The sequence below is a fragment of the Culex quinquefasciatus genome, chromosome 3 (genome assembly GCF_015732765.1).
Source record: "Culex quinquefasciatus strain JHB chromosome 3, VPISU_Cqui_1.0_pri_paternal, whole genome shotgun sequence".
Taxonomy (NCBI): domain Eukaryota; kingdom Metazoa; phylum Arthropoda; class Insecta; order Diptera; family Culicidae; genus Culex; species Culex quinquefasciatus.
Genome location: NC_051863.1, coordinates 12,313,064 through 12,338,456, shown reverse-complemented (window position 1 = coordinate 12,338,456; position 25,393 = coordinate 12,313,064). Strand labels below are relative to the sequence as shown.

The window sequence follows — 25,393 nt, the reverse complement described above, 5'->3', positions numbered from 1 at the left end:
TTTAATTTTTGTTCATCAAACAAGAGGTAAAGCTAATGAAAAACTAATATAAAAATAGAGCATAATGGCCAGCTTAGAATTATGATTCTATTTCATTTTGTCACATAATTAGATATTTGGTAACAGATTTCAACTTGAGTTTGGCAATGGTTTTTTTTGGTGAATATTTTTTATTGTTTAACTAAAGTCATTTAGTAATTTAAAATATTTTTTTGCCAAATGTTGCCCTTGAACTTTTTTTTTTGTGAGTATGGGTAAATTACCTACCATAGATAAAGCTTGATTTTCAGTTTTCGGAAAACCTAAATATCGAATAAAATCCAAAATTGAAAAACTTTTTTAGGTTTTGGACACATAAAGAAAATATTGAAATTGCAAAAAAAAAATCCAAGAAATTTTAAGTTATTGAAAAATTGTTTAAAAAAAAAAAAATTGTTTCTTCAATTATTTTGCTAAAATAAGTGGGAAAACATAAAATCATATCAAACTTAATTTTTATTGAAAAAAAAACAGTTAAATACTAACCACTAGATAAATTAAAATTGATTAGAAAATTTAATATCAAAAATTACAAAATTAAAATTAAATTTTATGAATTCCTTGACATTTTTCTAAATCCTTTGAATGAATAACAGCAATTATGTTTCAATCATTCTTTAAAATGATGATGAAGTTTTGAAAAAATACGAACGCTATTTTAAGTTCAGTTATCTTTAACTCTTTGTCATTTTCAGATAAAACGAAGTATCAAAAACTATACGTTTGCCAATTTAAAAAATAACATGGAAGTTATAAATATTGTTGAACTTTCGATTATTTTTTCAAAGACTAATTGTTTGTGTTTCTAATCTGAATCATAATAATGAAATTCCATTTTTGAAGTGTTTTTTTATTTATTGTTTAGTTTTTGTATTTACAAAAAATGCCTATATTTGGATTTTTTTGAAAATCATTGTGATTTTTTTTTCGCTTTTTTTTCGACTGCTCTTATAGAAAGTTTTTTGTTTGAAACCATTCTTTAGATAAGAAATGCCTATTATTTGAGCATTCTGGAAAAGTCTGGAAAAAAGTCGGGAAAAAGTCGGGAATTTGAAAATGGAATTTGAGTGGTCACCCTGCTTTGAAACCATTCGCTCCCGAACACTCTCTGTTCTACTCTCCTTCTCTCTCTGATCGGCTCAGTCTCCGAACGGCTCAGGCAGCCTGGCAGGCCGAACGTCGCCGATCACTCTGAACTGAAAACATTTTTTCTCTGATGCGCTGCGTTATACTCATTGATTTGGGTTGCCTAAAATCAATGTTATCAATTAAATTGTGCATTTATTTGGATTTCATAACATTATAGACACCATTCAAAGAAACGTCCACCAAGAAAAAATCAAATTGATGGCAAACTGAGGGCGCGAAAACAAAAAGACTGCCGCGCTGGCTTTTTGTGAGAATGGCTCTTTGCTGAGCATGGTAGTGTGTGTGTCGTCGAGCGATGGAGAAGGCAATAAATTTCACGATGTATTTGTTCGCTGAGTGAACAGTTCGGGCCACTCGTTGGCTGCTTGCGAGTATCATTCGCTCATGAATGCTAGCGGGTTAGAATAGGCGACGAATGGATAGGCGCTGAGTGAGTGGTTTCTGTTCATTGAATCGAAAATCAGGACCCTTGGTAACAGGTCGTATCGAGGTGCTCCGATTTGGATGAAACTTTCAGCGTTTGTTTGTCTATACATGAGATGAACTCATGCCAAATATGAGCTGAGAGATCATGAGTAAAACTTCATGATTTCCAACTCTCTTAGATGCATTCGAAAGGTCTTTTGAAGCACTTCAAAATGAGCCATAGACATCCAGGATTGATTTGAATTTTTCTCATACACAGAAAAAAAAAGTTGAATTTTGGAATGTTGAAAATTTGGTAGGTTGAATATTACCTCTTTATTTGTGTAATATTACATAAAAAATGTGTAAAAATGTGAACCTGATGAATATTCATCAAAAACTGATGAAAATTCATCATTTTCTGTGTTAACATTTATCATTTATTTTGCCACAAAATCTGTCACCATTTCCTGATGAATATTACCATCATTTTTTTTCTGTGATAGCTTTTGCAAATTACTGTTAAAAATGGATTTTTTAAAACCTTAATATCTTTTTGCAACAGCCTCCAACACCCATACTTCCATAGGTCAAAAGATAGGGAATTTCATGGACTATAAGCCTACGGTAATAACTTTTTGGCCAATCGCAGTTTTTCTCATAGTTTTTCGATTTTTCTATAACAAACTTTTTACAAAGTTAGTTTTTGCCCTGTAGGCTCCCATTGCGGCACTTTTTGGTCTCAATTTTGTCATATTCGGAATCCTCGGAAAATTTCTCGTTAGTTAGAAGTATTGAAGTTGTAAATTTGATTGGAAAAAATGCCATTTAACAATTTGTTGGATTACGGGTAAAACAGGTTTTCGCCTACTTGATACAGCATTTGACGTATTGATCACAGAGTAAATAAGATCTATTTCTTTTTTCAAAAATGTTTTATTTTTTTTTAAATCAAATTTACAACTTCAATACTTCTAACTAACGTGAAATTTTCCGAGGATTCCGAATATGACAAAATTGAGACCAAAAAGTGCCGCAATGGGAGCCTACAGGGCAAAAACTAACTTTGTAAAAAGTTTGTTATAGAAAAATCGAAAAACTATGAGAAAAACTGCGATTGGTCAAAAAGTTATTACCGTAGGCTTATAGTCCATGAAATTCCCTATCTTTTGACCTTTGGAAGTATGGGTGTTGGAGGCTGTTGCAAAAAGATATTAAGGTTTTAAAAAAAATCATTTTTAACAGTAATTTGCAAAAGCTATGAGAAAAATTCAAATCAATCCTGGATGTCTATGGCTCATTTTGAAGTGCTTCAAAAGACCTTTCGAATGCATCTAAGAGAGTTGGGATTGTTCTAGCTTTACGCAAATGAGAGCAATTTTATGATTTTTCATGTTTTTGGACCTCAAACTTCAAAGCCCGTTTTACCCCACTTCCCATTGTCCTAGAGAGCTCATATTTGGCATGAGTTCATCTCATGTATAGACAAACAAACGCTGAAAGTTTCATCCAAATCGGAGCACCTCGATACGACCTCTAGAACAAACCGAGCGATATTTACAAATACTGCCCCTTAATTAAATTATGTTTTAATGGTTAAAAAATAAAAATGGTTGAAAAGTGAACACGAAAAAACATGATTGATTAAATATAAATTTAAATTCTAGAACCTATCGAATTGTTTTTTCAATTCAATTTTGTGCAATGATGAAGGATATCTTAAAATTATATGAATTTATTTTAAAAATATTTTTAGTGCAAATCTGGGTTTACACATGAATTGCATAAACAGCATATAAGTAAATTATGCTGAATTAATTATTAGCAAGTTAAATTTTAAACACATTTTTTTATACTCAAAAGGTATTAAAGAAATGACGGTGTTAATGGCAGAATATAAAATAAATTATCTACGTGATATTAAGGTTTTACGGTACCGGTAGTGGGGGTGACTATGGGTCAAAAAACGATACATCTCTCGTAATTTCTTAATTACAAAAACAATTTAAATAACATCGTAAATCTTTCAACGTGGATTTGTTCTTAGATAGTTTACTAACATTTTTCCAAAATATGGTGGATTTTGATGAACACTTCCTTAAATGTCAATAGTTTGAAAATTTACCCAATCTCACCCTTTAGAGAGGGTGACATTGGGTCAAATGAAACTAAAATGATGCTCAAATACAACGATATGGTAAAAATAAGTAATCCAATAGTGTTTCTTGTTCGAAGGAATCGTATTGACATGCTTCAATATTTTAAGTAAAGATTTTTAAACATTTGGGTAGTTTTCGAGCAAATCCAACAAAAATATTAGAAAAATGATTTTTCGAGAGATCATTTTTGGCCAAAAACGTACATCAACTTTAAACAGCTGCCAAAATAACAGAATTTGTTCTAGGAACGATATTTTTTCAGCGAAATCATCTGAAGATGTCTTCTACACAACCCTTTTAACAGAATTTAGTTTCATTGAGAAGAACCTGAGAAATGGTAAAATCCGTAAAAAAAATCACTTTGACCCAATCTCACCCCCAGACCCAATGTCACCTCCACTGACGGTAACATAAATTCTGTTAAAATAAAAAAAAAAACACAAAAACCCTTTTTCATCACCATTGATAATTTGTTTACACTTTTCTAGGCTACATGAAAAAATATAATTTCTCAATATCACTCCTAAGTATTCACAAAGTTTCTGGAACTCTAAAAGTGCTATTTTCGAGACCTTTTCTCATCGTTTTGTTGGCACACACATCCGCACGCAAGATGAGAGCTTAACTGCTTAACGAAAGTCGCCATCAATATCTTTTCACTTGCGCTAACGTTTTCAAAGCGCTTAAGGTATGAAATTGCTTCCAACTACCGGCAACATGTTCTTTTGAAAATTAGTTAGTCACTCACTTCAAAAATAATCCCGAAACATGTAAATAACTAGCAAGCGCCATAAAAACAACAAACGCGCCAAATCTTTTGACGTTTGACCTTTGACGACCCATTCCAATCGAAGGCCGAAGAAAACCGAGCGAGAAGCGAAGGCAAATAAAGAACAAAGAGTGGCCACCAGCAGCGCCTGTTGGAGTGAGCCCGTGATGCCTGGAAACTTTCTCTATGAATGCTACTTTTCGTGAGTGTTCGTTTAAAATTTCATCACAATAGGCAGCACTAAGCAGAGCTCAAAGAGCGCTGAAAAAAAGAACTATGCTGGATTTTATTTGTATTTTTTAATTTGGCTGAAACTTTGTGGGGGCCTTGCCTATGACCAAATAAGCTATTGTGTATCAATGGTTCATTCATACAAGTCTCCATACAATTTGGGCAGCTGTCCATACAAAAATGGTACGTACATATTCAAACAGCTGTAACTTTTGAGTGAATTTTCTGATTAATTTGGTGTCTTTGGCAAAGTTGTAGGTATTGTTGAGGACTATTGAGGAAAAAATAGGTACACGGAAAAAATGCAGATATTTTAATCAAGTTTTTTTTCACAAAAACACAATTTCTTAAAAAAAAATTATTTTCGAGATTTTTTTGATATGTTTTAGGGGGCAAAAATCCGCAAATTTTGAGCCATAGAGAAACATGGTCAAAAAATCTGCCGCCGAGTTATGAATTTTTGAAAAAAATAGTGATTTTTGGAAAAAATAGAAATTTTATGCAAAAACAAATTTGACGTAATTTTTTAATGTAAAATTGAATTTGCAATCGAAAAGTACTCTACAGATTTTTTGATAAAGGGCTCTGTTTTCAAGATATACCCACCGAAAGTTTGATTTTAGCGAAATATTTGCAGTTTTTCAATTTTTAAAACTTGTGACCATGAGTGACCATTTCTAAAAACATTTTTTTGAAAAGTTCATAAAATTTGCTATAAAATTGTCTAAGAGACTTTGAAGATTGGACCTCCGGTTGGTGAGATACAGCCACTCTAAGGAAAAGAAACACTAAAATTGTAGTTTTCTAAGTTTCACCTAAACAACCCACCATTTTCTAATGTCGATATCTCAGCAACTAGTGGTCCGATTTGCAATGTTTAAACATGAAACATTCATGAAATTTTCCGATCTTTTCGAAAAAAATATTTTGAAAAAATGGGCGTAGTATTCAATGTTTGGCCCTTTCGAAATGTCAAATAAAAAAATACATATTTTGGGAAATTGAGTTTTTGTGAAAAAAGTTGATAAAAAATCTGCAATTTTTTTCCGTGTACCTTTTTTTTCCTCAATAGTCTTCAACAATGCCTACAACTTTGCCGAAGACATCAAATTGATCAGAAAATTCAGCTGCCAAAATTGTTTGGAGACTTGTATGGGTGAACCAATGACACAGTTTGTAAATACTAAATAATATGTCTTTTTGAAACATAATTTAAAAAAAATCAAATTTCATCTAAATGTAATAACTTTAAATTCGTGCTTTGAATTCAGTTTAAAATGCATTATAAATCGATAATTTTATAAACCAAACTAGTTTTAATCTAATTTTAAGCAAAATTGTAACTTTAGCAATTTTACCAAATTTCTTTTATATATTTTGCTTATAAACTTATAAGTCAGAGGTTGGTGTGAGAACACACTTAATTTTAATTAAAATCTGTTTTCAGGACATTAAAATATACATTTTCATCTATTATCAAAACAAATTTGAAGACATTTGGTTGAATCATTGCCGAGCTATAGCTATTTGAAGTTAGCATTTTCAAAAAACGGGTGCCACGATATCTCGATATGACCAAATCGGCTCAAAATTTTAGTGAAGACTCGTTAAACCAGTCCTGTGTGCATGACGAAGGCCGTTTTTCAAAAAACTTATTTAAAAAAAAGATAAAATATTTTTGTGTTTTTCATACAAAAAATCGTCAGTTTTTGATTTTTGTATTTTTTTAAAAAGCAAAATTTCAAAATCGGGCTTCGTCATGCACACGAAATATGTCTTAGGAGTCTTCACCACGAATTTCAGCCAATTTGGTCCATCCCTTCTCGAGATATCGTGGCACCCGTAAATCAACTCGGTGATTCGAGGAAAATGCTCAGAAAGTTTGACAGTCCGCTTTGCGCACGGCAAAATGTTGAGCTTAAAATCGTCTCTAACTCAATTTAACCGTGGAATATCTTCATTAATGTTTCAGCAGTAATTGAAAATCATCTTTTTAGTGGATTCAATAATTTTTCTGTAATATGAAATTTTGTGATTTTCTACATGTATGTAACCCCTTAATTTGCGAAATATTAAAACTATATCAGCAACCTTAGTAATGGTACATTGACGTGAAAATGAAGTTAGAACACTTTAAATCTGATTTAAACCAGAAAAACTATGACTATCAAAGTCACCCCGAAATTCAAAATAAGAATTTTTAACGTAACTATTTCTTTAAACACTATTGAAAAAAACTTGTTTTTTTTTTAAAGTGCTTGGACTTTGTGTGGCCTAACCCCAAAACATGTTTCAAAAATAATAATCTTGAGAAAAACCGTATCTGTTGTAAAATACTAAAAAATAAATAAATAAATCTTATCAATGTCTCCCCGGTTTACGGTATGTAAATGTTTTTTGAGCAGCTCTGTTTTGTTACTGAGCATTGTGTCAAATCTAGACTTTTTCATCCCTCAATTTAAAATAACCGTTGACCGTTGATTCCCGCTCGAATCAAAAAACGTCGAAACCTTACCTGGGAACACCCCCAAAAATGCCATTCGGGGGTTGATTTCCGGTCAATTTGCAAGCTAATTGCATTTTGGGTCCACGTTGGTTCCACGAACTGAACTTCAAGCTCTGTGAACGAGAACCAAAGTACGAAAAACCCTAAACAAAAAGGAGGTGAAAACATCACCACCCCACTCACCACACGTGAGACACTCACGGAGTTTTCCCGACCATTCGGTTATGGGTGAGTTCCCCCGATCGTAGTGTGCGTGCAAGGAAAAGCCTGCCCAAAGGATAGCAAGTGAGCGCGGAGTGAGTGCCCTTCTGTTGTTGTTTGTACACGACGACAGCGACACAACTGTCAGTCAGTTTTCGTTTAGAAAGTTTTAGGCTCTGATTTTTTCGGTTCCCGTGTCGCTCTGATGGTTAATTGAAATTTTATTAACGAGAAGCGGAAATTTCGTCCTGTTTCCTTTCCGGTTTGTGACACAGGGGGCGAAGGTGGACGACGTGTGTGTGTGCGAAGGAGTGCGAGTTTGTGTGGCACGTGAACATCGAGTGAAAATTTTCCTCGGCAAAGTGTCGAGTGGTTTTCCATTTGAGTGAGAAAAAAGGATTAGGGAAACCTTTGGCGAAGAAGAACGCCAGCATCGCCAGCCATCGATTCAACAGATTTGTTGATTAGGAGTCCTGTCCAGCACGCGAGATTATGTAATATTCTAAACAGTAATGTAAGTACTCCGAGCTAAATCCAAGTACACCGATTCTCAGCAGTGAAGTCAATGACTTTTCCCGAAGTGGGATTACAGGCCCGATCGAAACAACCTCAACAACAACAACAACAAAAAAAGAACGCACCAATAGTTTTACGACTTCTTTGTTTGGGACTCCGGATAATGTCTGCCAGGGGCAGCCTCCCACGCCTCCACCCCCCTTACTAGAGCCCTCGATGGCATGTCCAACATCAACCTACAACATAATGTGGGTGGTTGAGGGGGAAAACAAAAAAAAATAGCATAGAAAGCATTATGATGGTGAAAATCGATTTTCGCGCTCACCTCCGTTTCGGTCGAGTGCGGGTCACAGCAGCGACAGCCATAACATCATTCCGACACCCCCGCAATATGCTTCTCCCCCTCTTCATATATGGAAGGGACGGGATGTTGGCATAGGCTGGATGATAACATCCTGTTTTTGGATGGTAAACGACGAGTGGAAAGGATATTGGATGCGTTATTACAGAATATTTTGTAGACAGATAAAGCCGTATTTTGTATTTGTTTCCATAATTTGCTCATTGCATTGATCAGGTTTTTGAGCTTAAATTACACAACAACAAAAAAAAAAGCCGTTTTTAACAGTTTCGATTGGAGTTATACTTTTTTTTAACATGGTGACCAATTTTGAAGGCATGATTTGAATTTTGTCAAAACAAACACAAATATATTTAAGCCCGCGCAACAGTTTGTCCCTGCCATTTGCACATATTGCACATTTGTCTATTTGTTCAGAGCCAATTTCGTTGTCGATTCCAGTCATTCGAGCGGGCAATCAAACAAGTTAATATTTTCCCGATGAACAGTTGGTGAGGGTCAGACAGTGATGCCGACTTACCGGCGGCATGGGCGGGGGAGGCCAGTCTGGAAAATCATATGGTTCAGTAATGGTGTGGCATAGTCAGAATCAAAGTTGGATTTGGTGTGAACGATTTGAAATGGAGGATAAAACTAGAAGTAGGGAAGATTGACAATTAATGGACGCTAGGGAGACTACGATATAAGAACATTTTAAAAATTCCGCAAGCTAGATCAAATATGAGAAAAATAGGTTGCACAGTTTTCCTTGAAAAACTTCACAATCGATTGTAAACTATTTAAAATACACTCAGCTATTACGTAACACCTGGGTGGTCACCAGATATGGATTTTCAGATTTCCGTTCTAAAATGAAATTTTACGGAATTATTTTCATCAAATTACAATGGTTTTTAATCTGACTTGGGTACCAGAAAAAAACTTTTTTAAAGTGTACATTTGATACAAATATTATTTAGGAGCGGCCGTGGCTGACTGGTTACGGTGTTCGCTTTGTAAGCGAATGGTTCTGGGTTCGATTCCCATCTGCTCCCAACGAGAAAGTTAAGAACACATAAATTTGAAATGGTGAATGTGAACGATAAATCAAAGTCGCTCGAGGCGGGATTCGATCCAACGTCCTTTGGATTAGTAAGCAAAAATGCTAACCACTAGGCCATGACGACTTGGTGAGCGTGGACTGGAATTAGGAATACTGTTACAGAGAGCGAGTTGTGGCGCTATAACCACGGCAAATAGTGTCCAGGGCATTCGTGGAAATACAATGTCCCATTCCAGAGTGTCTCGGAGTACCAAACATTCCTAGCATGGTGCTCAAACTCAACCCAATTACGAGTCATCTCTGCGATACGGCTTTACGCAGTAGGCCTGGCCGCTTTAACGCTTGTGATGTTTCAATGCATTTCGATGCAATGGCGCACTACAAATGTTAATAAATGACAAGAAGAGTGCTAGGCGTCATCTAACCTAAGGCACTCTCCAGGATCTCTTCGAAAGATTGGCTGCGCTAGGGTCTGATTAGATTAGATTAGACATTTGATACAAATATTATTTCTAATATTAACATTTCTCAGTATTGCTTTGAACTCAAGAGTTTTTTTCTAATAGGACCTATAAACATATGAAACAAAACATTTAAAAACTCTAGAATTCTACGCAAGCACTAGTTGTAAATAGTTGTTGTTCCAAAACCTTTTAAAATTTCCATATAGCTTGAGATTTTATCACATGCCCATAGTTTTTTCCAAACTCTATTAAAATAAAACTCTTAATTTTAGGGGCGGATAATTTTTGCCTATCAGAACGTTTTAAAAATCTTTCTCATTTTTACTTAACTTTAAAATTTGGGTGGAAAAATACAAAGTTTAAAATATTTTTCAAATACTCTTCGATGTTTGTGGGAAAAATTTCATTTTTCTTTTCCTGTTTTATCGACTCAAATATAATTGTTTCTATAAAAAGTTAAGTAAAAGTAAAGCCAGTTAATCCATGATCAAGCTCTAAACCCACTCTAAAAAAATATGTTTTTTTTGAAGATTACAGAAAATGCTCTGTAAATTGAAAAGATAAGAAAATTCAGCAAAAGTTTAATTTTTTGACATTGAAATAAAAATCCGGGCACGTTTTGATAGATATTTCGTTAATATTTGAACGATTTCTAAGCATTTTGAACATTTTAAATATTGTAACCTCATATCTCCAAAAGAGAAAACACACCTCCGTGTACGCACGAGAGGCCCGCGAGTTTGCTTCTCCAGCATGCCGAAGGCCGGCCGTGACCGTGGCAGTTCAAGTGCGGCCTCGAAAAACCAACGAAGTTCGTCTACCAGCCGTGTGCAAAAAGGTAAACAAACCAACGCCGTGTCGGCCGCCATCGCGCAGGGGAGCGTGAGCGCAGATGGAATCGACAAAAAGTTACTACATCCCGGATATGTTCCGAGATCACCAGTGCGAACCCGTTCAGGTACTTCCGGTGCCACAACCAGTGGCACATCAACATCCGCCAACATCCCCATCAGGAACGAGTTCCAGATGCCAGATGTTCCAGAACAATTCTCCAAAGGAACGTAGACCACCTCCAATTTTTGTTTTGGACACGCTGGCGGACGATGTTGACGAGTTGCTGGAAGGCCTCAGATATCGTCTGAAAATTGGTAAGTCGTCAGTGCAAATCTACACTTTTGACGAAAAGAACTTCGACCTGGTTGTGGAGAAATTGAAGCGTCAAAACTTCAAGATTTACACATTCGACCCCGTGCAGAAGACTGCCGTTAAGGTCGTTTTGCAGGAGTACCAAGACCGCCCGATCTCCGACCACAAGAAGGACCTCTCGGGTGCTGGCATAACGCCGCGGGACATAAAAGTCCTCTCGCAACAACAACAGGTACACACACCTTGTACCTGTTGTACCTCGACCGCGGCACCGTCAAGATTCAAGACCTGCGGCGAACTAAGGCGTTGGACGGGTTTTGGGTAAACTGGCGATTCTACTCAAAGAACCCGTCGGACACAGCACAATGTCACCGTTGCCAGAAATTCGGCCACGGCTCACGGAACTGCAACCTCCCGCCCCGCTGTGTGAAGTGCGGTGAGTCACACCTCTCTGAGGCGTGTGCACTGCCGTGCAAAGCGGACTTGGGGGACAAGGCAGAGCAAACGAAGGCGCGCATCAAGTGCGCCAACTGTGGAGGTAACCATACCAGCAACTACCGTGGATGCAGCGCACGGAAAAATTACCTCGAGGAGCAGGAAAAGAGGAAGAAGAAAGCAGCAGCGTCCCACCCTCCTCAGCGAAGTACGAGCGTAACCGTGCCGGCAGCTGGTCATCGTACGGTTCCAGTGGACAGCTCAGCGTTCCCCCCTGGATGGGGGCGATCGTTCGCCAGCGTGGTCGCTGCCGGTAGCGGCAATGCGGCCCGGCAAGAAGTTACCGGGGAAGATCTCTTTACCCTGCCAGAGTTCTTTGCTCTCGCAGGGGAGATGATGACGCGGTTTTGGACCTGCCGTAACAAAGCGGAGCAATTCCTGGCCCTTGGGGAGCTGATGATCAAGCACATCTATAAAGGATAAAAAACTGTGATCTAGTTTTAAGCCTTTTCTATTTCTATCCCTTTCCCTTGCAATTTTAGTAAGTTTTTTTTTATTTTTTTCTTACGCTTGGTGACACCTTTATTTACAAGCAATAATTGTTCCAAAATGGATTATGATGTAACACACAGCTGAAAGGATCTCCAAAACTCTGTTATGTACCTCAAAAGCACTTATTGTATCTTGATTATTCACCAATAAAACCGAATTGAAATTGAAAAAAAGAGAAAAAACTTTTTAAAGAAAATATTTTAAGATTTTTGCCTACCTCACCTTACTGAGGGAAGGCTATAAAATCACTCGAAAAATGAATTAATTAGATTTCCTAGACCTACCTTCATATGTACATATCTAAAGTTTTTTTTTTGAAAAAAGGTCCAATAAACCAAATTTCCAGTTTTTGCTTTTTGGGTGATTTGAAACCGCCATGAGTCAGGGGTATTAAAAAACACCCAAAAAACATAAACTGAAAATTTGGTTTATTGGACCTGTAGATATTGACTCAGCATGTATGTAGACATGTGTACCGAATTATTGTCACTGGAATATCTCGCCACTGGCTGAACCGATTTTGACCGTATTGGCCTCCTTCGATTCGTTCTTGGGGTCCCATAAGTTCCTGTTGACGTTTATATGACTTAGTAATGCACATCAAAACATATGCTTAAAAACTACTGCGTGTAAATTTAAAAATTTGCAAAAAAAGTTGGTTTTTGCATGAAAACCCACCATATTATATTTTCAGAAAGGTTTTAAAAAAGTCCTTTCTTGTTGATAAAGAATTTTCCAGATCTGACTTACCTTTCTAAAATTACAAGCAGTTTAAAAAAAAGCCTGAATTGACATAACCTCAATCTATTTCCCAACAGATTTTTTTTATTTGTTAATGTTTACTAAAATTCGATTGTACAGGATGGTTCTGTTAAACATATGAAAAATGACAGTCGATGATCGACGAATAGGGCTGTGCCGTTTAGTTCAATCCAAGCATTAAAATATGAGCCGACCAAAAACGTTGTACAAGCAAGCACTGCTTCCTGTTTATTCCTAATCTTTCCTAATGGAAGCTTGAGCTGACGTGAGCAGGATGACTGAGTACTAAAGCCTACCAAGCAATGAATTTTAGCTGAAAACGATCTGTCATCCCGTTTTCTCTCAAAATTATCTCGAAAACATTTTACAAAACTAACGTAAGACATAAGCCTATTTCCAAATGTATATAATTCAAACATTATTTTAAATTTATCGAAACTTGTTTGGCTGTAACCTTGCTCCAATACAACTTCCAAGGTTTCTTGAATTTTAGTTTTTTTTTGCAGTTGATTACTGAAATTAGATTTTTTTTATGAATTTGTATATTTGTAAAAAAAGTCTATTTTTTTAAAACTCTGCAGAAATTGTTAAGTGTGGAAAAAGCTGGGAATCGAAATTTAAAAAAATAAGTATCAGGTTCCTGGAAACTCTGTATTTTTTGCCTTCCTCACTGGAAAAGGCTATAAAATCACTCGAAAAATGAACTTCTTAAATACACCTCCTAGATATACCTTCAAGTACACCTATCGACTCAGAATAAAATTCTGAACAAATGTCTGTGAGGATGTGTGTAGACATGATTTTTTTTCCACACGATTTTCTCAGAACTGGCTGAACCGATTTTGGCCGGATCCACCTTATTCTGTTCGTTTTGGGGTCCCCTAAGACCCTATTAAATTTTATTCTGTTTAGTGAAGTACTTTTAAAGTTATGCCATGAAAAAGTTTTTTTTTGTAGATACAAAAAAGGGTGATTTTTGCATAACCTCAAAAGGCCGATTCTTTTTGTTTACGTGCGAGAGTCGCGCCAGTTGTGAAACGCTCGGTTGCCACATTGCTTCAAGTGATATTCTGCATGTTTTCTGGAAAAGTATATATAAGATAAGATAAGATTTTTTTTTGCTGATAAACTTATTTTCATCAAGTGTTTTTCGGTGCTGGAACTTGATTTGGAAACAATGCAAATCTGGATAATGACAACTTCGGAGTTGAATTAAATTGTAAATGTGAGGAAGGCACCAACCACCTAATGGTGGATTAAGAAACGTTTTGTTATTGCTTTTCTTAACTTTTGAATTGAATAAATCTAGAGTTTTTTTAGTAGGTCCTATAAACCTAAGGAAGACAATAGCTTATAGGACCTTAAAAAAACTCTAAAAATTATGTATAATCAATATTCCTCTAAATTTTTTACTGCCGATATGTATCCAATCTCTTCATTCACTATAGCCTGCCATTATCTTATGAATCTTTATCGGATCACGTCCCATTGGCTTCCAAATGTCATTCGCCTTCAAAGACCATTTTCAATCGCCAACAAACTCCGTTTGGTTGATTCGACATCACAGGAAAGCTAAATGAAAGAGGAAATTCTTAGAACTGTTTACTGACTTTACTGGAATTGTACGGCTCCCTCTCGTCTCCAGAGACGACTACGGCGACGATGCAACTGAAAAGTAAATCTTGACAATGCAAAAATTTCCGAAAAGAAAAACAAATGATTTCGCTAGAGAGCCCACACGCAAACTGCTCCGCATGCATGCTGCTGCCATCACCGGAGAGGAAGAGCCGAGAAACAATTCAGCCGGAAATGCTGCATGCAAATGGTTGATATCCGCCGCACTTGTGGTGCCTCCCTTCCCCCAGCTATCCAGTTTTATGTTTTCATTTTTCCACCCCAGACCTGGTTGTTGTCGTTGTGGGAAAAGAAGCGGGTCGCAAATTCTGATTTGCTTGTCTTCCGTGTGTTGGTCGGTTTTTTTCACTTAGAGGACACGGTTGAAAAATTTCGGAAAACATATTTTATTACGTAAAATTATGTGAAAAATTAATTGAAAACTAGATAAATTCAAAGCAATTTTTCAGTTTTGATTTTTTTAACATTATTTTGTTTATTGTGTATAAGTAAACCAAGAAGGTTCTCATGGGTCCTATAACAGTGGAAACATAGTTGGAAATGGTCAATCATGGTGGTTACCGTACTTGAGAGAATAGAATAACTTTGAAAGCTTGATTTTCAACTATTCGCTGATTTTTATCTTTAATAAACTTCAATTCTTGAATCAAAAGCAGTTACATTGTGTCGCAAAAAAGTAAAAGATAAATTAACAACAAAATCCCAAAAGGCTGCATGTGGAAAATTGCTCCCATGTTTGCAAAAGAACATCGCCTTGCGATCGCCGTGGGGAATAATTTCCCAAGTAGGACGCAGACCCCCTCATCCTCCGCATGGACATGGCCGTCGCAAGCTCCTGGATTCAGAAGTGTGTCTTTTCGGTTGAACGTAATTTTTGCTGGCAATTTTCACAAGTTCCAGGGCGTTTTCATGCTATACGCCGCAGGTAATTAATCCTCACATTTTTAACAAAGTATTAAAATAAGTATATTTTGACTGTGATTTTGAGAGTGTTGAGTTTATTAGTGTCTTACAAATTTACGTAAAATTAACTCTGAGTTCAGATGAGCAATTATCCTTGCTTTAGCAAATTTATTGCATTTTTTCATCAATTTCTTTTTCCTTTTCGTTATGATTGGAAAAAAAAAATATCACCAAATAATTTATTTGATTTTTGACCGAAATACAATTTTAGAATGACAGTATTTTTATCTAATTTGTTTTTTTTTATCGTGTGTATGAGGTTATTTTCAGCAAATTGTTTTTTTCAGCAAATTGAATTTATTTTGCCTTTCGGTTTTTTAAGTAAATAGTTCTCTCCGTTTTCGCAAATCGATCTTTGTATTTTTCGATTTTAATCGAACTTTGGCTTTTTTCTTTATGCAAAAAAAAAACATTTTGTGGACAAACGGACAATTTTTTATAAAATAAAAAAAACTGAGGCGAATTTGCAATTATAAATATTTTACATTTTGTTTGATAAGTTAAAGTTTCGTTTGGGTAAATACTTTTGATTTATTTTCGTTTTTTTTTTGCACTTAAAAATACTAGGTACTGAACAAATATTAATATTGAATAGCTGAGAACATTTCCTACAATTTTCTCTCTAAAATGTTGAAAATTGGACAGCTAGTTTTTGAAATACATTCTTACAAAAAAATCGAATCGATTGAAATGAGTTTGTTTAAATGCCTAGGCCGGTAAATCAAACCAAAAGTTTTCGAGAGATCGTCAGTGGAAATTACAAGCTAATAAGGTGACACTTAGAAAAACTAATTTCATCGATTTGAATTTTTTGTGAGGTTGTATCTCAAAAACTTCAGATCTCAGAGAGAAAGTTGTGAAAAAAATTCAGCTTAGTATTTTTTTAAAACCAAAAATGTTCTAATTATAACCTAAAAAGCCTAAAAATTATTGTAACTCCATAACAGAGCCCTTTTTCTATAAAAAACGTTACTTAATCCACCCTTAGGTGATTGGCGCCTTCCTCACATTTAAAAGGCGCTATCCAAAATGCAAAAAGTGCGTAAATAACACTTAAGTGCTTATTACTTTTGATAGGGTTGTCAGATCTTCAATGTTTTGGACGCGTTAGAAAGGTCTTTTGAATACCTATCCAACGATAGGTCGCATGAGAGATCCGGACAACGTTTTCATCAACATATCTGAGATCCGAGCTCCAAAAAACGTATAAATAACACTTGAGTGCTTATAACTTTTGATAGATTTGTCAGATCTTCAATGTTTTGGACGCATTGGAAAGCTCTTTTAAATACCTATCCAACGATAGGTCGCATGAGAGATCCGGACGTTTTCATCAACATATCTGAGATCCGGCCAATAAAAAACGTATAGTTAACACTTAAGTGCTTATAACTTTTGATAGATTTGTCAGATCTTCAATGTCTTGGACGGGTTGGAAAGGTCTTTTAAATACCTTTCTGAAAATGTATAGCATGACGGGTTTTCTTACAAAAACCACCCTTTTTACAATCTTCCTGACTTTTGCTAAAATCGTTTTTTTAGCATAACTTTTGAAGTGCTTAACTAAACTGCATAATTTTTAATAGCGACTTATGGGACCTCAAGACGGATCGAATGACGCCAAAACGGACAAAATCGGTTCAGCCATTGTCGAGATAATCGAGTGACATTTTTTTGATCAACATCCCACCACACACACAGACATTTGTTCAAAATTTGATTCTGAGTCGATAGGTATACATGAAGGTGGGTCTAGGAGGTCTAATTGAGAAGTTCGTTTTTCGAGTGATTTTATAGCCTTTCCTCAGTAACGTGAGGAAGGCAAAACTTTTCAATTGAAGATTCATTAAAGGTTTTTTGAAGATTTCGTGAAATTTAGCTAACCGCGTTTCGATATCTATCATAAATTACATTTTACAAAATATCATGTCTTTGGAACCAGATTATGAACTTCTGCGGCACAAAAAATGTATTCCTGAGTTCCATAAAACATAAAAAAATTGAGAATAGAAAATAGTTTATTTTTTTTTGGAAATCTAGATTTTAGAGAGAAAAAGTTAAATAAAGAAATGTTTTTTTTTGTTTGAATTTATTTTTTTCTTCTGAACAGTTCTAACTATTATTTACAAATTTATCGAAATTTTTTTTTTAAAATCCGGTTGATACTTTATGGTGCCTTCGGTATGCCCAAAGAAGCCATCTTGCATCATTAGTTCGTCCATATAATTTTTCATGCAAATTCCATACAAAATACAAAAATCTGTATCTTTTGAAGGATTTTTTTGATCGATTTGGTGTTTTCGGCAAAGTTGTAGGTATGGATAAGGACTACACTGAAAAAAAAATAGTCAGTAAAACTTGATTTGCAAAAAAAAAACCCTTTTTTGATATGTGCATTGTTTTCAAGTTATAGCCATTTTTTGGTAACTTTTTTGAAAATTGTTTTTCATTTTTTTTAAATTAGTGCACATGCTTGCCCACCACTGCAAAAAAATATGTTTAATGAGCTAAGAAAATTCTCTACTTTGTTGATACGACCCATAGTTGCTGAGATATTGCTATGCAAAGGTTTAAAAATAGGAAAATTGATGTTTTCTAAGTCTCACCCAAACAACCCACTATTTTCCAACGTCGATATCTCAGCAACTAATGGTCCGATTTACAATGTTAAAATATTAAACATTCATGAAATTTTCCGATCTTTTCAAAAACAATATTTTCATATCAAGACTAACATTTCAAAAGGGCGGAATCTTGAATGACCTTTTTCAAAATTCCACTTAAGTACTTTTTGATTGCAAATTTGATTTTACATCGAAAAATGAAGTTAAATATTTTGACGACCAATATTTCAACTTTTTGAAAAAAATCAGTATCATCAGATTAAAAAATGCATAACTCGGTCAATGATTTTTTGCACAACCTGGAAATTTCTGAAAAGTTGGCATTTGGTGTCCTCTAAAACATATCAGAAAATGAAAAAAATAAATAAAAATAGTGTTTTTTTTTGCAAATCTAGTTTTAGTGACATAAAGTTAAATTTAAAATCGCATTTTTTTTACCGTGTATCATTTTTTCAGTGTAGTCCTTATCCATACCTAAAATCTTGCCGAAGACAAAAAAATCGATCAAAAAAAATTATTCAAAAGATACAGATTTTTGAATTTTCATATATCATTTTTGTATGGACAGCGGCCAAATTTGTACGGAAAATTATATGGACAAACTGCAAAATGCAAAATGGCTTCTTTGGGCATACCGAAGACACCAAAAAAGTTTTAGCTTGATTAAAAAATACAAAAAAATCGAATGATTGAAATCTGAGACTGTAACTGCTCTACTGTAATATAGCTTTGCTTAAAAAAAAATCATGTTTTTACATCAGTGCTACAATGATTTTTATATTAAAAAAAATATTTCAAACCTTCTTTCATAAATTATAATAAAGCCAAAAAATCCATGTACTAAAGAAAAACAGATCGCATTTTTACCTACTAAAAACGCAATATAAATTTCACAACTCAACATTTTTGAAGTGGATGTCAGTAAACGCCTCAGTTTCGTCAAGGTATGATAGATTTAAGATCCCTGAACACGCTCCAATCAACAGAATTGAATTTTAGTGAATTCTCTGCAAATAAATAAAATTGTAAATTTGGGTATAAATGCTTTGGAATCGTGTTAAACAACCATGCGATCCCTCATATAAGCAACCACGCGCACCCCCTTATTTTTGCTACCCCCATAGATATACGTGGGTGCGCATGGTTGCTTAAGATATTTCCATAGAATTTGTTCCCAATTTTAAACTTTTATTCATTGGCAGGGAATCCACATCAACTTCAAAAATCTCGAGTTTTGTTTTCAAAGCAATAGTGTTTTTTTAAATAGAATTGATTTTTTTCAGTGCAAATTACTACAACTTTGTCCAAGACACTAGAGACAGCCCAGCTCTTAAATGTAAATGGAGACACCAATGATGAATTTACCGCAGAATAACTTAAAATCTAATAAAAAATGCATTCTCCAATTTAAAGGACAGTTTTCCTTCCACCAACCGTTGCCCTGGAGAATGGAGGCTAAATGTTGTCCCTACATCAGTTATTACTAGCGTTTTGTTTTGGTGAGCTGAAAACGAAACCAAACATCGAAAAAAAAATAAGCTGGAGCTTGACAGATGCTGCGCGGAAAACGTAACATAGCAACGCGGGATGCCTTGTTGGGGGTTTTCCATCAAAATGAATTATTCGCGATCTGTGACAGTTTATTTTTTGGCTTTTACTAGCATAGTTGTACACGGGTTTGTGTTGCTGGCAAACTGACTGTCATTATGAATTAAATATCAGTTTTTCATTTTGAAAATGGAATTGCTGATGAAATAACTTTGCTTCTAGCTACTCTTTTGGTAACTAGATGCTAAAATAATCGAAAAAAATGCCTAAAGTAGAATAACCCTCTAGTCAATATTCGACAAATCTCCGCAGCAATTTACGCCCAGATTTACGGGGCCTAAGCTCAACCGTACACACATACTTCGCCCGATTTCATCGGAAAACCCCACGTTACTCGGTGTGCAATGTCAACGATTATAACCACCCCCGGCAATATTATTGGTTCTTCCAGTTCTGTGCGAAAACTAAATATAATCCAAAGTGGAGAAAGTCAAACCTTAGTGCTGCGTCCGTCCTTGTGCCATCATTTTCCGTTATTGCATGCGGGATTTCGTGAAGGTGAAAGACGACACGGGTTTTTATTGAGGATTAACGTTCTTTTTTCGTAAATCCCTAATGATAACATTAGGTCACGACGTCAGCGAGTGGAAGGTGGAGACTTCAATGGAAAATGACCAATTATTTTTATACAAGTTTGCAAATATTTTTGTTGAAATATTAATTTAAAAAAAATGCCAAACATGTTTCAATTGGTTAAATTTTCAAAGAGATATTTATTAAAAAAAAGGACATTTAAAAAAATCTTAATTTGGTATGGAATCAGACCACATATTTCTTAGAACTTTGCTGTACGGTATCCATCACTATCGTATCGAGTCCGAATCGATAGCTAGAGGTTAATCCATTGCTTATAGCAGAGATTTAGATGATATTTTTGGAACCACAAAGTTGTGTTCTGCCAGTTCAAGTAGTGTAAATAGTCTCAGCTTGATGATTCTTTCTCTTCTCAAACCCACTCCCAAGCAAGTTACGATCTCCAGAGGACAATTCCATCCATTTTACTCGGTCGAACAATTCATTCATTTGGTGCCACCAAACAGACGGACGACTTCGATTCAGAATTTGGGAAACCATCGGAACATCATCATCATGAAAGTGATTCCCAAAAGTGGAATCGAATTTGCTTTGGCGTGTGTGGGCGCTCTTTGCTCACGTTACCTTGCCAAGTCCGGGGGTTTCTTTTCTGGGAAGAAAAGGAACCACATTCGCCGCTCGTCGGCCCCGAAAACGTAACAGGACAAGACCGATTTCCCGGCGGGCCAGAGTTTAATAAAATATTGATCAGGCACATCTTGTGTTGTGAAGGGGTGGTGGATTTTGTGACGGCATTATTTGCTGTTGCCTTTCCAAAAAAAAAAAAACAGACAGAATATCAAAATTGTCAGACATTTTTCCAGTGAATGAACATGGCCTCCCCAAAAGAATGTGTCAATAAATGGAGTCCATGATTGATGGATTCGAAGGGTGAGGTTTTGGGACTGGCTCATCTGTTAGTTCTTGAAAAGTTCCTTCCAGTAAAAGAGACTGGAACCATCAGATTACGGATTAGCTCCGGAAGTGGTGTGGTTTGTGTAACTTTGGAATTAGACCGTCGTCGGTATAATATTCGTCTCGGAATTTCACCCTGAGCATGATGACGACTGCAAATGACACCCGGTGTCAGTGTTCACATCTCGCAAAAGTAAAGTGTGAATCCGAGAAGGCAATTATTTGAACAGGCACCTCTTTCCTTTGTGGTTCATCACGGTTTCACGGGTATCAAAGGATTTTATGTGATACATGTGAGGATGCCATTGAAAGTCCCTGTGCCAGCAAAAAAAATATTAAAATTTTGATCTTAAAATATAAAAATTCTAAAATACGAATAAAAACAGAAATGACCAAAATGATCTTAGTGCACAAAACATCCAAAGTAAACAAAAATATCAAAATGAAAACAGTGATCAAAATGACCAAAGTTTCCAAAAGAACCAAAATGATCAAAATGATCAACATTGCCAAAATTACCAAAATACCAAAATTACCGAAATTACCGAAATTAACGAAATTACCGAAATTACCGAAATGATCAAAATGACCAAAATGACGAAAATGGCCCAAATTACCAAAAAAATCCAAAATTACCAACATTACCAAAATTACAAAAAATTACCAATTTACGACACGAATGCCATTGCAATGGTAATGTGTCTTTAATAAAACTAATAATAATAATAAAAATAACCAAAATTAACAAAAATACCAAAATTAACAAAATGACCGAAATTACCAAAATGACCGAAATTACCAAAATTACCAAAATTACCAAAATGACCAAAATTACCAAAATTACCAAAATGAACGAAATGATCGAAATGACCGAGATGACCGCAATGGCCGAAATGACCGAAATGATCAAAATGATCAAAATGATCAAAATGATCAAAATGACGAAAATTACCAAAATGACCCAAATTACCAAAATTATCAAAATATCCAAAATTGCCAAAATTACCAAAATTACAAAAATTACCAAAATTAACAAAATAACCAAAATAAACAAAATGACTGAAATGACAAAAATGACCAAAATTACCAAAATTATCAAAATTACCTAAATGACCAAAATGACCGAAATGGAAAAAATCACCAAAATGACCGAAATGACCAAATTAACCAAATTGACCAAAATGACAAAATGACCAAAATGACGAAAATGACCAAAACTACCAAAAATACCAAAATTGCCAAAATTACCAAAATTACCGAAATGACCGAAATGACCGAAATGACCAAAATCACCAAAATTACCAAAATTATCAAAATAACCAAAATGATCGAGATGACCTAAATGACCGAAATGACCAAAATGACCGAAATGACCAAAATGACCAAAATGACTAAAATGACCAAAAAGACCAAAATGACCAAAATGACCAAAATGACCAAAATCACCAAAATGACCAAAATGACCGAAATGATCAAAATAACCAAAATGACCAAAATGACAGAAATGACCAAAATGACCTAAATGACCAAAATGACAAAAATGACCAAAATGACCAACATGGCAAAAATGACCGAAATTACCGAAATTACCAAAATAACCATAATTAGCGAAATTACCAAATGTCCAAAATGACCAAAATGACCGAAATGACCAAGATGACCGAAATGACCGAAATGGCCAAAATGACCGAATTGGCCAAAATGACCGAAATTACCAAAATGACCAAAATGAGCAAATTGACCATAATGACGAAATGATCGAAATGATCAAAATGACCAAAATGACCTAAATGACCGAAATAATCAAAATGACCAAAATGATCAAAAGGACAAAAATGACCAAAATGACCATAATGACCAAAATGACTATAATTACCAAAATGACCGAAATGACCAAAATGACCAAAATGACCGAAATGACCAAAATGATCAAATTGACCGAAATTTCCAAAATGACTAAAATAACCAAAATGAGCTAAATGACCAAAATGACCAAAATGACCATAATGACCAAAATGACCAAAATGACCAAAATGACAGAAATGACCAAAATTACCAACATGGCAAAAATGGCCGAAATTACCGAAATTACCAAAATAACCATAATTAGCGAAATTACCAAATGTCCAAAATGACCAAAATGACCGAAATGACCAAGATGACCGAAATGACCGAAATGGCCAAAATGACCGAATTGGCCAAAATGACCGAAATTACCAAAATGACCAAAATGAGCAAATTGACCATAATGACGAAATGATCGAAATGATCAAAATGACCAAAATGACCTAAATGACCGAAATAATCAAAATGACCAAAATGATCAAAAGGACAAAAATGACCAAAATGACCATAATGACCAAAATGACTATAATTACCAAAATGACCGAAATGACCAAAATGATCAAATTGACCGAAATTTCCAAAATGACTAAAATGACCAAAATGAGCTAAATGACCAAAATGACCAAAATGACCAAAGTTATCAAAATTACCAAAATTACCAAAATGAACGAAATGATCGAAATGACCGAAATGACCGCAATGGCCGAAATGACCGAAATGATCAAAATGATCAAAATGATCAAAATGACGAAAATTACCAAAATGACCCAAATTACCAAAATTATCAAAATATCCAAAATTGCCAAAATTACCAAAATTACAAAAATTACCAAAATTACAAAAATTACCAAAATTACCAAAATTAACAAAATTAACAAAATGACTGAAATGACCAAAATGACCAAAATTACCAAAATTATCAAAATTACCTAAATGACCAAAATGACCAAAATGGAAAAAATCACCAAAATGACCGAAATGACCAAATTGACCAAATTGACCAAAATGACAAAATGACCATAATGACGAAATGATCGAAATGACCAAATTGACCAAATTGACCAAAATGACAAAAAGACCAAAATGACGAAAATGACCAAAACTACCAAAAATACCAAAATTACCAAAATTGCCAAAATTACCAAAATTACCAAAATGACCGAAATGACCAAAATCACCAAAATTACCAAAATTATCAAAATAACCAAAATGATCGAAATGACCTAAATGACCGAAATGACCAAAATGACCGAAATGACCAAAATGACCAAAATGACCAAAATGACCAAAATGACCAAAATGACCAAAATCACCAAAAAGTACCGAAATGACCGAAATGACCAAAATAACCAAAATGACCAAAATGACAGAAATGACCAAAATGACCAAAATGACAAAAATGACCAAAATGACCAACATGGCAAAAATGACCGAAATGACCGAAATTACCAAAATAACCATAATTAGCGAAATTACCAAATGTCCAAAATGACCAAGATGACCGAAATGACCGAAATGACCGAAATGGCCAAAATGACCGAATTGGCAAAAATGACCGAAATTACCAAAATGACCAAAATGAGCAAATTGACCATAATGACGAAATGATCGAAATGACCAAAATGACCAAAATGACCTAAATGACCGAAATAATCAAAATGACCAAAATGATCAAAAGGACAAAAATGACCAAAATGACCATAATGACCAAAATGACTATAATTACCAAAATGACCGAAATGACCAAAATGACCAAAATGACCGAAATGACCAAAATGATCAAATTGACCGAAATTTCCAAAATGACTAAAATAACCAAAATGAGCTAAATGACCAAAATGACCAAAATGACCATAATGACCAAAATGACCAAAATGACAGAAATGACCAAAATGACAAAAATGACCAAAATGACCAACATGGCAAAAATAACCGAAATTACCGAAATTACCAAAATAACCATAATTAGCGAAATTACCAAATGTCCAAAATGACCAAAATGACCGAAATGACCAAGATGACCGAAATGACCGAAATGACCAAAATGACCGAATTGGCCAAAATGACCGAAATTACCAAAATGACCAAAATGAGCAAATTGACCATAATGACGAAATGATCGAAATGATCAAAATGGCCAAAATGACCTAAATGACCGAAATAATCAAAATGACCAAAATGATCAAAAGGACAAAAATGACCAAAATGACCATAATGACCAAAATGACTAAAATTACTAAAATGACCGAAATGACCAAAATGACCATAATGACCAAAATGACCGAAATGACCAAAATGACCAAAATGACCCAAAATTACCAAAATGACCAAAATGACCAAAATGACCAAAATGACCGAAATGACCAAAATGTCCAAAATGACCAATTTGACCGAAATGACCGAAATGACCGAATTGTCCAAAATGACCGAAATGACCAAAATGACTATAATGACCAAAATGACCGAAATGACCAAAATGACCAAAATGACGAA

The 25,393-nt window shown here is 34.9% G+C and overlaps 1 protein-coding gene across 1 annotated transcript in view; it reads left to right on the top strand.

Moving 5' to 3' along the window:
- The first annotated feature begins 7,579 nt into the window (after window positions 1–7,579).
- The window catches only part of LOC119769553 (putative cyclin-dependent serine/threonine-protein kinase DDB_G0272797/DDB_G0274007), a 66,482-nt gene continuing 48,668 nt past the window's right edge, over window positions 7,580–25,393 (top strand). The window contains exon 1 of the mRNA XM_038262429.1: window positions 7,580–7,973. The gene's annotated coding sequence lies outside the window, so the exon portion shown is untranslated. The remainder of the gene's footprint in view (window positions 7,974–25,393) is intronic.